This window comes from Carlito syrichta, unplaced genomic scaffold (assembly GCF_000164805.1).
Source record: "Carlito syrichta isolate Samal-C Ts95f unplaced genomic scaffold, Tarsius_syrichta-2.0.1 Scaffold307028, whole genome shotgun sequence".
Lineage (NCBI taxonomy): Eukaryota > Metazoa > Chordata > Mammalia > Primates > Tarsiidae > Carlito > Carlito syrichta.
In genome coordinates, this window is record NW_007251124.1 from 736,644 (window position 1) to 748,970 (window position 12,327).

General features: G+C 41.5%; 1 non-coding gene across 1 annotated transcript; it reads right to left on the reverse strand.

Moving 5' to 3' along the window:
* Positions 1-6,972: 6,972 nt before the first annotated feature.
* TRNAL-CAA lies at positions 6,973-7,078 on the reverse strand. The gene is made up of 2 exons: positions 7,041-7,078; positions 6,973-7,018 (listed from the first exon to the last, which is right to left on the reverse strand). It is a non-coding gene; the product is annotated as a tRNA-Leu (tRNA).
* Positions 7,079-12,327: the final 5,249 nt, after the last annotated feature.

Sequence of the window (12,327 nt, forward strand, 5' to 3'; positions counted from 1 at the left end):
TAACTGTAGCTAAAGCCGGCCTAAAAGAATGCAGCCCAGTCCAAAAGTACGCGCTGGGCTCTCAGGAATGTGGCCCAGCCCAAACTCTGTGCTGGGCCACTCTTGATAATCATCTATACCATTGAAAAGCTGAAAACAGCTCTTCATAAGTATATACTAATTCTACAAATATTCTTTTAAATCTTATAAAGAGGCTTGTACCGTGTAAAAGGCTCCCAAATGTGACCTGAATTTGAATTATATCTAATACCTAAGCCGAAACTACAGTTTATGGGAAACAGGAACAATGGGTTTCTAGAGTGAGCTATGCCTGTCACAGTCACAGAGCCTTCAGCTTAGGCCAGCAGAGTTCCTTTAGGTTGTTTTTGTGCTGCATGGCAAAAGGGGGAGGAAAATGGGGTCTACAGCTCCTGAACACGTCCTAGCGGTCTCGGGGTCCACGGCCCTCCCTGATCCCTAACGCTCAGTGGGCCTCCGTGGCCGGCTCCCAACAGTTTGCTGACATGACCAAAAGACAAAACAGAGGGAGGTTGATAATAATCATGTCATTGAAAGACAATAAGTGATTCATTGCTAATGTGACCAAAAGACAAAACAAAGGGCATCTTGGTAATAGTCACATCTTGGGGAAATGAACCTTACTTAGAAATAAGAAAGCTGAAACTCTCCAATCAAATAGCAACAAGTACTTATTTTAACTTTACTTGGACCAAAACCTGCTGAGGGGACATTCAGGAAAAGTTATGACCTCTGTATTACTCAGTCAGTTAGGCACCAAGAGAGGGATTCACACACTAGGAAATAAAAAGCTTGTTGTAGCCACCTTGAGTGTGCCTGCCCACCAGACACCCGACCTTGCAAGACCGTCATTAAAGTCTTGCTTCTGCTGCATTCCACTTCTCTATGTCCATCCTTTGATTTTTGGATGAGTGAATTCGTCTCTCAAGAAATAATGGTGAAAGTAAGCAATTCTTTCATTCTAGTTCCATGTGTATGACATCCAAAAGATACCGCTGCAATCTCCTGGTGTGAAATTTAATACTTTCTTAGTTTCTGAAGTTAATTCAGATTTGTCCCTGAGTTTCATGTTGTTTGGCATTTCAGTGGTAATAGGTGGGGGAGAGCATGGTTAGTGAGCTAGATGTGTGTGTGAGGTCATCAGTTTATCCAGAAGTCCCACCCACAAAAGTCTTGAACCTATTTCAAGATCTATATCTCAGTGCCCATTAACTATATGAGAGCAGTACCATGTACCAGTATCCAATTTGTTCCATAGCAGACCCCACTTTAACTGCCAAGTTCTCTGTGGGTTGAACTGTAACTCTTCCTTCCCAAATATGTTGGAGTCCTAATCCCCAGCACCTCAGAATAGGACCTTATTTAGACATAGGATCTTTACAGAGTTAATCAAGTTAAAATGAGGTTATTAGAGTAGAGCCTAATCCCATATAACTGGTGTCTTTATAAAAGGGGAGAAAACTTGAACATAGAGACAGGTACAAAGAGAAAATGCCATGTGAAGATAAAGGCAGAGATCAGGGCAATGCTTCTACAAGTCAAGGGGATGTTAAAGATTGCCTACAAACTATCAGAAGCTGGAAGAGGCAAGAAACAGGCTGTCTCAAAGCCCTCCGAAGGAACTGACTCTGCCAACACCTTGATTTCAACTTCTAGGCTCCAGAATTGTGAGACAATAAAGTTCTGTTAAAATTTCAGTCGGTGGCACTTTGTTACAGCAAACCAGCAAACTAATACAACATGCATTTTTTTTTCTTGAGATTACTTAAATGCTCAACACTATTACATGTATGGAGATCAACTTTACACCTGTGAAAATTATTTCTTACAAGTAATAATTTTTAAAAACATAAGCTATATGTATCCTACCTGTAAGAGAGTGTCTAGTTGCTTGAATTAATAATCCACAGGACTGAGTTTTTTGTGAGCATGTAACATTGACTTTTTATATCCAGATGATGTCCATGAGAGTAAAATAGCTTGTTGTATCCATGAATGAACAAATGAAAATTTCAATGAATAAATGAACAATGGCAGCTAGGTAGCACTTCTTAGGTGTTTATTGTAGCCATTGTTCCACTTCTTACTATTATTTTATTTAGCATGAGTGACTCCATTTTTGTCTGGTCTGGTCTATTGGGAATGCAGAAGCTCAATCCAAAACAATGGCCTCTCATAATATTTGTTTAACAAATTCAGCTCTAAAACCCAGTTCTACGGAATTGTACTAGCTTACTAGGGACAGAATGTGTTCAATTTTGAAGGTAATTATAACATTAATCTCCCAGGTAAGCTTTATCATAAAAAATTGTGAAGCCGGGCTCGGTGGCTCAGCTGTAATCCCGCGCTTGGGAGGCTGAGGTGAGTGGATTGCCTGAGCCCGCGGGTTCGAGACCTGCCTGGGCAACTTGGTGAGCCCTCATCTCTACAATAAATAAAAAAATTAGCCGGGCGAGGTAGCGCGTGCCTGTAGTTCCAGCTACTTGGAAGGCTGAGGCGGAAGGATCGCCGGAGCCCATCAGGTCGAGGCTGCGGTGGCCACTGCACTCCAGTCTGGGCGACAGAGTGAGACTCCAACTCAAAAACAAAAACAAAAACAAAAACAAAAAAACTGTGAACAAACTTTGAACAGGGAAAAAAGATTCCTGGGTACATTGTCTGGGGCATCTTTCACTGATTTTCCATAATCTTACAACTCCTCAAGTTACAGAAAATGACATCAGTCCAAATTATTTTCAGCCATAGAAATGCAGATGAATGGGGGAGATGCAAGACAATGATCAATAACTACCACCAGAAAGCTAGTTCTGTTCTTGGCTAATGATTAGGAATGAGGAATGGGGGGATGGGACAGGCAGCAAAGTATGACGAAGCTTAAGCAATGGTAAAATGGCTACTCTTTAGCTATATCACTCCGTTTTGACTTCCTCTTTTCACTGGGATTACAGGCGTGAGCCTCTGTGCCTCGGGACAAAAAAGGCTTTTTTGTTTTGTTTTGCGTTGCTGAGTTGGAGTCTCACTCTGTCGCCCAGGCTGGAGTGCAGTGGCATGCTCAGGGCCACCGCAGCCTCGACCTGCTGGGCTCGGGCTATCCTCCCGCTTCAGCCTTCCAAGTAGCTGGAAATACAGGCATGCGCCATCATGCCCGGCTAAATTTTTTTTCTTTTCTTTCTTCTTTTTTGGGGGGGGGATTTATTGTAGAGATGAGGTTTCGCCAACTTGCCCAGGCTAGTCTCGAAACCGTGGACTCAGGCAATCCACCTCTCACCTCGGCCACCCAAAGTGCTAGGATTATAGGCGTGAGCCACCGCGCCTGGCCCAAAAAGTGTTCTTTAACCATTTGGAAACAGTTGGGGGCTATTCATCCGTGGCAGAAACAAAATATCAGCTTTGGGACTCCTAACCGCAAATTGAAGAACATGGTTTAGATCAGAAGATAGAATGTGCTTTCTCTACTTCTTGCTCCGGTGTCTAGACCCTGGGACCCAATAGACACACACACAGGCAGCTGCATGAAGGCGAAAGGGTTCTTTACAAACATTGATACAGCCGGCTGCCATGGTTCCAGCTACTTGGGAAGGTTGAGGCGGAAGGATCGCCTAAATCCAGCAGGCCCAGGCTGCGCTGGCCGTCAGCGTGCCACTGAACTCCAGCCTGGGTGGCAAGAGTGAGACTCCAACTCAAAAACAAAAACACTGATACAAAGAACTAAAAGAAACCACAGAAGCACAGTTGCATATTAATGCCACCTAAAAGAGAAGTATGAGTCAAAGAAGGTTAAAAACTCTTTTTTTGTTTTTGTTTTTTAAAAAAACTCTTACTCAGACTCATCATTCCTCTTCCTATAGGGAAGAGCAAAAGAGAGGTGGAATGGACTGCTGAAATATCTTCCCAATAATTCCAAGAGGCATCTGTTAGTGAAATAGGAAGGGTAAAGTTCCTCATAAAGAGTCGTTTTGTAAAATTGTGTAACTATTTTCTAACTAAAATCAATCTTTTAAGCCGAGCGCAGTTGCCCACGCCTGCAATCCCAGCACTTTGGGAGGCAGAGGCAGAAGGACTACTTGAGTCCAGGAGTTCATGACCAACCTGAGCAACATAGCGAGACCCCCATGTCTACTAAAATAAGTAAATGAATAAATAAGTAGCCAGATGTGTTAATATGTGCCTATAGTCCCAGTTACTGGAGAGGCTGAGAATTGCTTAAGCCCAGGAAGTTGAGCTGTGATTGTGTCACTGCACTCCAGCCTGGGCAACAGAGGGAGATACTGTCTTAAAAAATAATAATAATAACCTTTTAAATTTCAATATGACAGCCATAATATAAAAAGTCATTTACAATTGCTTTCTTACTTTCCTTTCCTCTAGAAATTTCCAGGGGAAACAGCTGCTATCTCCTCTCCCTCATGCTATCTTCCTTCTTATTGGTCACCTGGTTCTCTAACAGAACTACAATTTCTTCTAGAATCAGCAGAGGTACACTTACTTGCTCTTCTGAAAAAGATCTTACTGGGGCAGTGGTTACATATGAACATGATATATTGTGCCTTGCACTTTGATGTACTTAATAATAGAAGTCTACTCCAGGCTCTGTGGCTCAAGCCTATAACTCCTGCATTTTGGGAGCACACAACAAGAGTATCACTTGAGGCCAGGAGTTTGAGACCATAGCAAGAACATAATAAGACATCATCTCCATGAAAAATAATGTGCCAGGTGTGGTGGTGCATGCCTCTAGTTCCAACTACTTGAGAGGCTGAGGCCAGCAGATTGCTTGAGCCCAGGAAGTCAAGGCTGCAGTGAACCATGACTGCATCATGGTAGTCTAGCCTGTATGACAGAGTGAGATCCTGCTTCAAAATAAATAAACAAAAATAATAGAAATCTCATGGGAATTGGTTTCACTTTCCCTACATAAGCTTTTAAATTCCATTTCATATCTCACCTACCTACAGTTAATTTAAGTACTGCAGGAGTCTGGGACTATTTGACAGTATTGTACTGGAAACCACTCAGTTCCAGTCATCTGAATTCAGAATGTTGCCTACCAACTGGAACAATTGGATCTTGTTCATCATAAATGTCTCCTGAGAATTCTATTGTCAGATAAACCAGCTTTCTTTCCTCCTATAGTCTCACATTTACTAGTAGAATAAAATCCATAACCAAATTAATAATCATGAATGGTCATAATGACAGAAAATGTATGTCTATGCAGATAGAAATCTTCAATAGCTGCCATTAGACATTTAGTCTGAAATTCAGAATTTATATTCTTCTTCCGAAAGATAAGGATATCTTTGAATGTGGTATTCCTGAAGCAGAGCCAAAGTCATTTAAGTAGAATTTGTATTTTGCTCCACAGGGACAGAAAAAAATACTTTTTACCTTTAAACATTTTTTTTTTGGCTGGATGAGGTGGCTCATACCTGTAATCCCATCACTTTGGGAGGCCAAGTTGGAAGGACTGCTTAGGCCCAGGAGTTCAAGATCAGCCTAGGCAACCTAGCAAGATCTTCTCTGTACAAAAAGTCAAAAAAATTAGCCAGGCCTGTAGTCCCAGCTACTTAGGAGGTTGAAGTGGAAGAATCTCCTGAGTCCAGGAGGTCAGGGCTGTGGTGAGCTGTGATCCTGTCACTGCACTCTAGCCTGGGCAGCAGAGTGAGATTCCAACTAAAAAAATCTTTTTTTATTTATTTTAAACAGAGACCAGAGTCTTTGTACAGGCTGGCCTGCAATTTCTGGGCTCAAGCTAGCTTCCCATTTTGGCCTCCCAAAGTGCTGGGATTACAGGATTGAGCCACCATGCCCAGCCTTTTATCTTTTATTCTATAATTTTACTGCTATATCCTTAGGGCTGCATCTCGTGGCACATAAAAAGAACTCATTACATAATTAAACACTCTAAATGTTCAGTTGAAAGAAAAGTGGTTAAGCAAAGTAGCATGTATTCATGCAGTGGAAGAACTTGTAACATTTCTTTTGCAAGGGAAAAGGATGAGTGCTTCACACAGAAAGAGCCCAAGATATATATATTAAGTGAAAAATATGTCAGAAACCCTATGTTTAGTAGTAGTATGATTGCATTTCTGTAAAAAAAAAATTATGAATACATATATATGCAAATGCAGAGAAAAAAGAACTATAAATTGTTGACAATGACTGTATTTGGGAGAAGAAGGTATAGCTTTCATATTTTGAATATATTCAGAAGTGAAAATGGTACTCACTTTTGTCTGAGGAGACAAAACGGTGGCAATCAGATGCCAAAGCGAGTGTGAGTGTGCACAATTTACAAAGAAAACTTTTGAGAACTAGTTGCATGATTTTTTTTAAAGTTTTTAAACAAAGTTTATTAGAGAAAGGAGAGAGCAAAGACATGCCAGAGCTGGCACAGGCGAAAAAAACCGCCATAATTTTTGAAAACAGAGACGAGAGCAGAGGATCTGTGTAAGGCTTCTTTAGAGACCGCCCTGCCATGAGCCCAAGGGATGCGGGGTTGGTAGGAAAGTGCTACAGGAAGTATCAAGGGAGTGAGCCTGGGTCAGGGACAAACAAGCTTGTGGGTCTGGCGGAGAAGCAGGCAGGGAACCCAGCCGTAGCTCCCTCTCTCCCTTCCCTCCGCCAGGTAGGAAGCTACCTGGGTCCCGAGTCTCGCGACTTCCTGATGATCTCGCATTGCAGCAGACGGACAAACTCCATTCATCTGAACCTTTTATTGTACGTCTTTGCCCTCAAATCTCCCGGCTTCGTGAAAATATCGCGATGCTTCCGCTTTGCAGCGTTGACAGTCACGGTGAGAACATTTTTAAAAGTCGATTTAAAAATATGTAGATTGGTGGTTGTTTGTGTAATCTGCTTGGGTCAAGAGCAATACATTTGGCATTTGTTCTAAGAACAAGGGGGACATTTGTCATTTGTTTTAAAAACGAAAATGAGGGAAGAAAACGAATGTGTCAGAAGTGGGATTCGAACCCACGCCTCCATGTGGAGACCAGAATCCCCAGCGCGGGGAAGCCAAGCTTGAGTCTGGCGCCTTAGACCACTCGGCCATCCTGACACCATGCCGGAGCGCTGAGATTTTTCGCTAAAATACAAATCGACGAGCAGCGATTCTGTGACGTGAACGCAAAGACGTGATGACATCAGGGTTGCTTGGTAACGGTAGGATAAGAAAGACTCTAGACACTTGTGGAATAAAAAAGATTTCCCGGAGCAGAAGAATGCTTTTGCGTAAAACCGGATACCCACCTCCTTTGGGCCTTGCGGGCGTGCAGAGACTTCTGGTGCCCCAGCCTGTCCAGATTTCGGGGCGAAAGGAAGAACATTTTTTTTTTTTGCCTCTGTCGCTGGGTCGGCTTGCCAGCGACATCATGACATCGGACCGAAATCTTAGTCGTGGCCGGTCTCCCGCTAGGACTTCGTTCTTTTGAAGACGGCGAGGAACAAAAAGCAAAGCCCTCACCAAACAGCCGGTTCTAAGACACGGCCCCCGTGGTCCCCTCTCTTTCGGTTCATCTGTCCCCAGAAGCGCCTTGCCGTGGGCTGAGGAGGTGCTCGAGGCTCTGCCCGTCATCGCCGAGACAGCGCGGAAAGTCCGCGTGGGGCGCGGCGGCTCCAGCCCCGCGGGGGCCCGCGGGGGCCCGGCCCGTCTCCGCCCCGGGTCTGGAGGAACTCCGACCGTCCCGGCCCCTCCCGGTTTTCCCTGCTGAAAGGTCTCCAGGGTGTCGGAGAACACGATGGCCGTTTTGAAGGGGCTGGCGGGTGAGAATAACGGGGATGGCCACACCGCGAGACGCGGACTTGCCCAGCTCTTTCTCAGCCTGGCGCCGAGTCATCTGAGCTCGGCCTGGAAGGCCCGGGGTCATGTATTTTAACGCGGCCCTGAAACGAAGCAGTGAGAAGTGATTCCTCCCACTGGACCGAGAGCCATTGGCGGCCGGGAACGCTGCGCTAAATTAACGTCTGTAGGACAAATGCCACCCAAGCAACAGTGCCTGGCAAACATGGCAGGGGCTCAATGTATGTGTTTAAACTCAACGGGCTGTGAAGGTGATTAGAAACTTAGATTTGGAAATTTTAATTATTTCGTCCCAATAGGTTATTTGTATATTAATACATTAACATGAAATGTTTCCTTTTTCTTTCTGTAAGGCATGGATGAGGTCTCTTTTCTGCATGGATAAATGATTTGCGTTTCGGTAGGCCCTATCTTAGATTTCCATTGTCTTTTGTTTCGTATACGACTTTTGATAAAGAGAAGATTGGTGGTGAGAAGTACAATGAACAATGGAAAGTTTTCCAGGATGGGGCTCCCAACACGGCAATAGTAATCTCTTAATTATGTATAACTTTTTCTCTAATTGCAAAGTACATACAAATGGTAGAAAATAGAAATGTTAAAAATTAAAATCTCATTGGTCAGAGGCAACTATTAACATTTTCATACATTTACTTGTCTTTCATATGGCATACATTTTTTTTTTTTTTTGAGTTGGTGTCTCACTCCGTCGTCCAGACTGGAGTGCAGTGGCCGCTCCCGGCCACCGCAGCCTCGACCTGCTGGGCTCCCCCGATCCTTCCGCCTTAGCCTGGCATACATTTTTTCCCAAAAAATGGTCATATGTAGTACTTTGCTAATTTGGTTTTTAAATTAATATATTTGGAATATATATACTAAGTACTGTAGAGATTATTTTGCCTACATTTTAATGACTTGCAGATATTTTCTATCAAACCGGTATTGTTCAACACTGGATTATTCCTAATTTTTCATTCTCATGAGTAATGCTGTAAAAACCATACTTGTTTTTTTGTTTTGTTTTTGGAGACAGGGTGTCACTGTCACTCAGGCTTCAGTGGTATGACACGATCCGGCTCTCTGAAGCCTCGACCTCCTGGGCTCAAGCAATTCTCTCAGCCCAGTCTCCTGAGTAGCTGAGTCTACAGGCATGATCCACCACTCCTGGCTAAATTTTTGTATAGATGTGGTTTATATTGCCCTGGCTTGTCACAAACTCCTTGGCTCAGGCGATCCTCCTGCCTTAACTTCCCAAAGTGCTAAGATTATAGGCATGAGCCACCTCACTGCCTTTTTTTTTTTTTTTGGTCAAGGAATCTGTCATCCAGGCTGGAGTGCAGTAGCACGCTCACGGCCACCACAGCCTCGACCTGCTGGGCTCAGGCAATCCTTCTGCCTCAGCCTTCCAGGTAGCTGTAACCCCAGGCACGTGCCACGATGCCCAGCTTTTTTTGACTTATTGTAGAGACGAAGTCTTGCCAAGTTGCCCGGGCTGGGGTTTCGAATTCACGGGCCCAGGCAATCCTCTGGCCTCCACCTCCCAAAGTGCTGGGATTACAGGTGTGTGCCATCGAGCTCGGCTACATCCATAATTATTTCCTTAATTTAGAAGTGGTAGCAGTAGATCAATGTTTGTATCCAGTTTTAAAAACTTTTAATATATATTGTCCAACTGCCTGTAAAAAAAAAAAAAGTGAAGCATTTTAGATACCCCAAATCCGACCAATACACAATACCGGGATTAAACAAACAACAGCAAAAACAACAAAATATTTAATAGGTGTAAAATGATAAGACTTAAAAAAAAATTTTTTTTTACTTTATTTATTTTTAATTGTGGGGTACAACTCAGGGTTAGGTATACAGATATTCATTGTGCAGGTACCCTTGTTGCTGCTGCCGTTTTTTTGTTTTTGTTTTTTTAACAGATTTGATTATCAGTGAGGCTCAACATTCATGTTTAAAGGATTTTTGTGCTTCTTCCTTGGTAATCTGCTCACCAAATTTCACTGAGGTGTTTGTTCGTTTTTCCTTATTTGTAAGAATTACTTCATAAAAAATAAACTGTGATATTTTTGCTTATTAAGAATCCAAGCAGAAATTCCTATGTCTTACTAACAAGAATCCCATTACGTCCCTTAAACATTGGGTATATTTTTGTCTCATAGACACTATGAGCTATAAAATTAATAAGTTCCCCTTGTCAATTTTAAAAGCCAAACTGTGGCCCATATTTAGTGTCCTTATAATGTTATCATGCTACACACATTTACTTCAATTCTTGGCCATTTTTTGTTCCATCTTCATTCTTCCTTTATGCATGTTCAACTCCTGCTACCTTGATTTTATGTTTCAAATACCTTGAACTCTTTTTGGAATAAGGTGAGTTATAACTAAATATGCACATATTTTAACTATTTACTAAACGATATTTATTGCACAATAGAACTTCCCAGAGGCCATTTAATGCTATTTATGAAAGCATCTATAAGAGGAGTTTTGAAAGGTCTGACATATTTAAAGAGGGTGGGTAGGGGGACTAAAAAGAAAACAAGCTGACAGTGGTCACATATGCCAATTAGAAAATAACAATTTAATTTCCAACCTTAAAATGAGTCTCTTGACTGTTTTATGTGAGGCTCATAAAATGATCTGATTTTCTATTATTACATCCATCCAAGGATGGGATAGAAATTGAGATGAGGCTATATTCGAAATGGGGTTAGCCATAAATTGATAATTGCTGAAGTTGAGGGGTGACATGGAGGTTCACTGTATATTTTCATCATATTTCTTTCATATTTGTATGTATGCTCAAAGGTTTCCACGGTGAAGGCTTCAATACAGAAAAATCATCTATAATCTCATCAAAAGCATCTATGCTAATATTTTGGCATATTTCTTTCCAATGTTAAGTATATATACATGAAGGTTGAAAATGTGTTACCTTTTTACACTAAAAACTTCCTATCTTCTTGCTTTTTTCTATTACATTCTTATTGTTTGCCACAAATTCTGATCTGGGTTTGGCAATCACATACCACACAGATCCAAATTCTGTATGTGCTCTTAAGTATCTGGTAAAGAGATATGTATCTGAAAAGGTTACCTTCAAATGCCCTGCTTACATTTCAAACTTTGAATGCAAAATTAATTCAACAAATAAGCCAGACCTGATAAATTTACATTCCCACAGGGAAAAATGAAATCTCAATTACTTCATTAATATCCGAACGAAGCCAATTCCCCTACAATAATCCCACCAACACTGGTTTGGTTGAGTTTTATTATCTTTTGCAGAGATCTCACACTGGAGGAATTTCTGGGTTAAACAAGGTGTAGGATTTAATTTTAATTATTAAAAAAAAAAACAGTCAAAATTGATTGCAGGACCAAGCTATTGGGCATCAGTCTCCCAGCCTCAAGAAAAAAAATATACATATAGACCTAACGTTTTTCTCTCAGATTACTGGGGTCCTCACCAAATATTCCTGGAGCACACAACATTTCACTTATCCCCAGTTTGTCTTTAGATGTGTCCTACTTTCTTTTCATGTTATTTTCCCCCTCTTAATTGACTTTAACTTTTCCAAGGACAGAAGACATGTTCTCTCATATTTTCCTTAGGAACCAAGTTCAAACTAACCAAGCACCCAACACTGGTTAGTTTGGTTTTGAACTAAAGAATTTCTTTCACTTGTGAAAAGGCAACTCACCCACATTGGTATGCTAAGAACCTCTTGAATTTTTGTTTTTTATTTTGTTGGAATGGAGATGTGCAATTTTCATCACTCTCTGGTCTGGATCTCAGACAAAGGCATTAACAAATAGCTCTAATTTTCCATCTGACAGTAATTTGCTCATAATTTCATAGTGCGTAAGTGTTAGACAGTTATCACATGCATTCTCTCATCTTCTCACTTAATTGTACATGGTGAAGTAGGGTCTGTGTTCAGTTTCTTTTTATTCTCTGAACCTGTCTCTTCTAGGCCTTGTCTGCTCTTGGGGAAGATGTTCTTCTCTGCATGTTGGCCCGTATCAGAAAAGACAGGAGCAATCAAAGACATGTGTGCATGTGTACATACACACACACACACACACACACACACACACACACACACACCACACCCCTTTTCCCTTTTCTTGGGGCAGCAAAAGAATTAAGGAAATTATTGTTAAAGTCCTAATGTGTAAATTACAATTTCAGATGTTCTTAGAAAAGAAACAGAGAAGCCAAAAGAATCCTACCGCAACCCCCATACCTGTCTTTAATGACCCAATTCCCGATTCAATGAACTCAAAAAGTTGCTTACCTTTTCTGCAGATGAGTAAACTTGGAATCACTGACAAGTTCATTTAACTTCATTCAAAATGGTAAGTTAAAAAAAAAATTAAAAACTTAAATACCTATAAAGTTATCTTCCCCAGATAGAAGATAACCAATAACACATATTAACCTATGCTATATCCTCTATTCCATCTTCCCATACACTCCTTTGGTAACCACA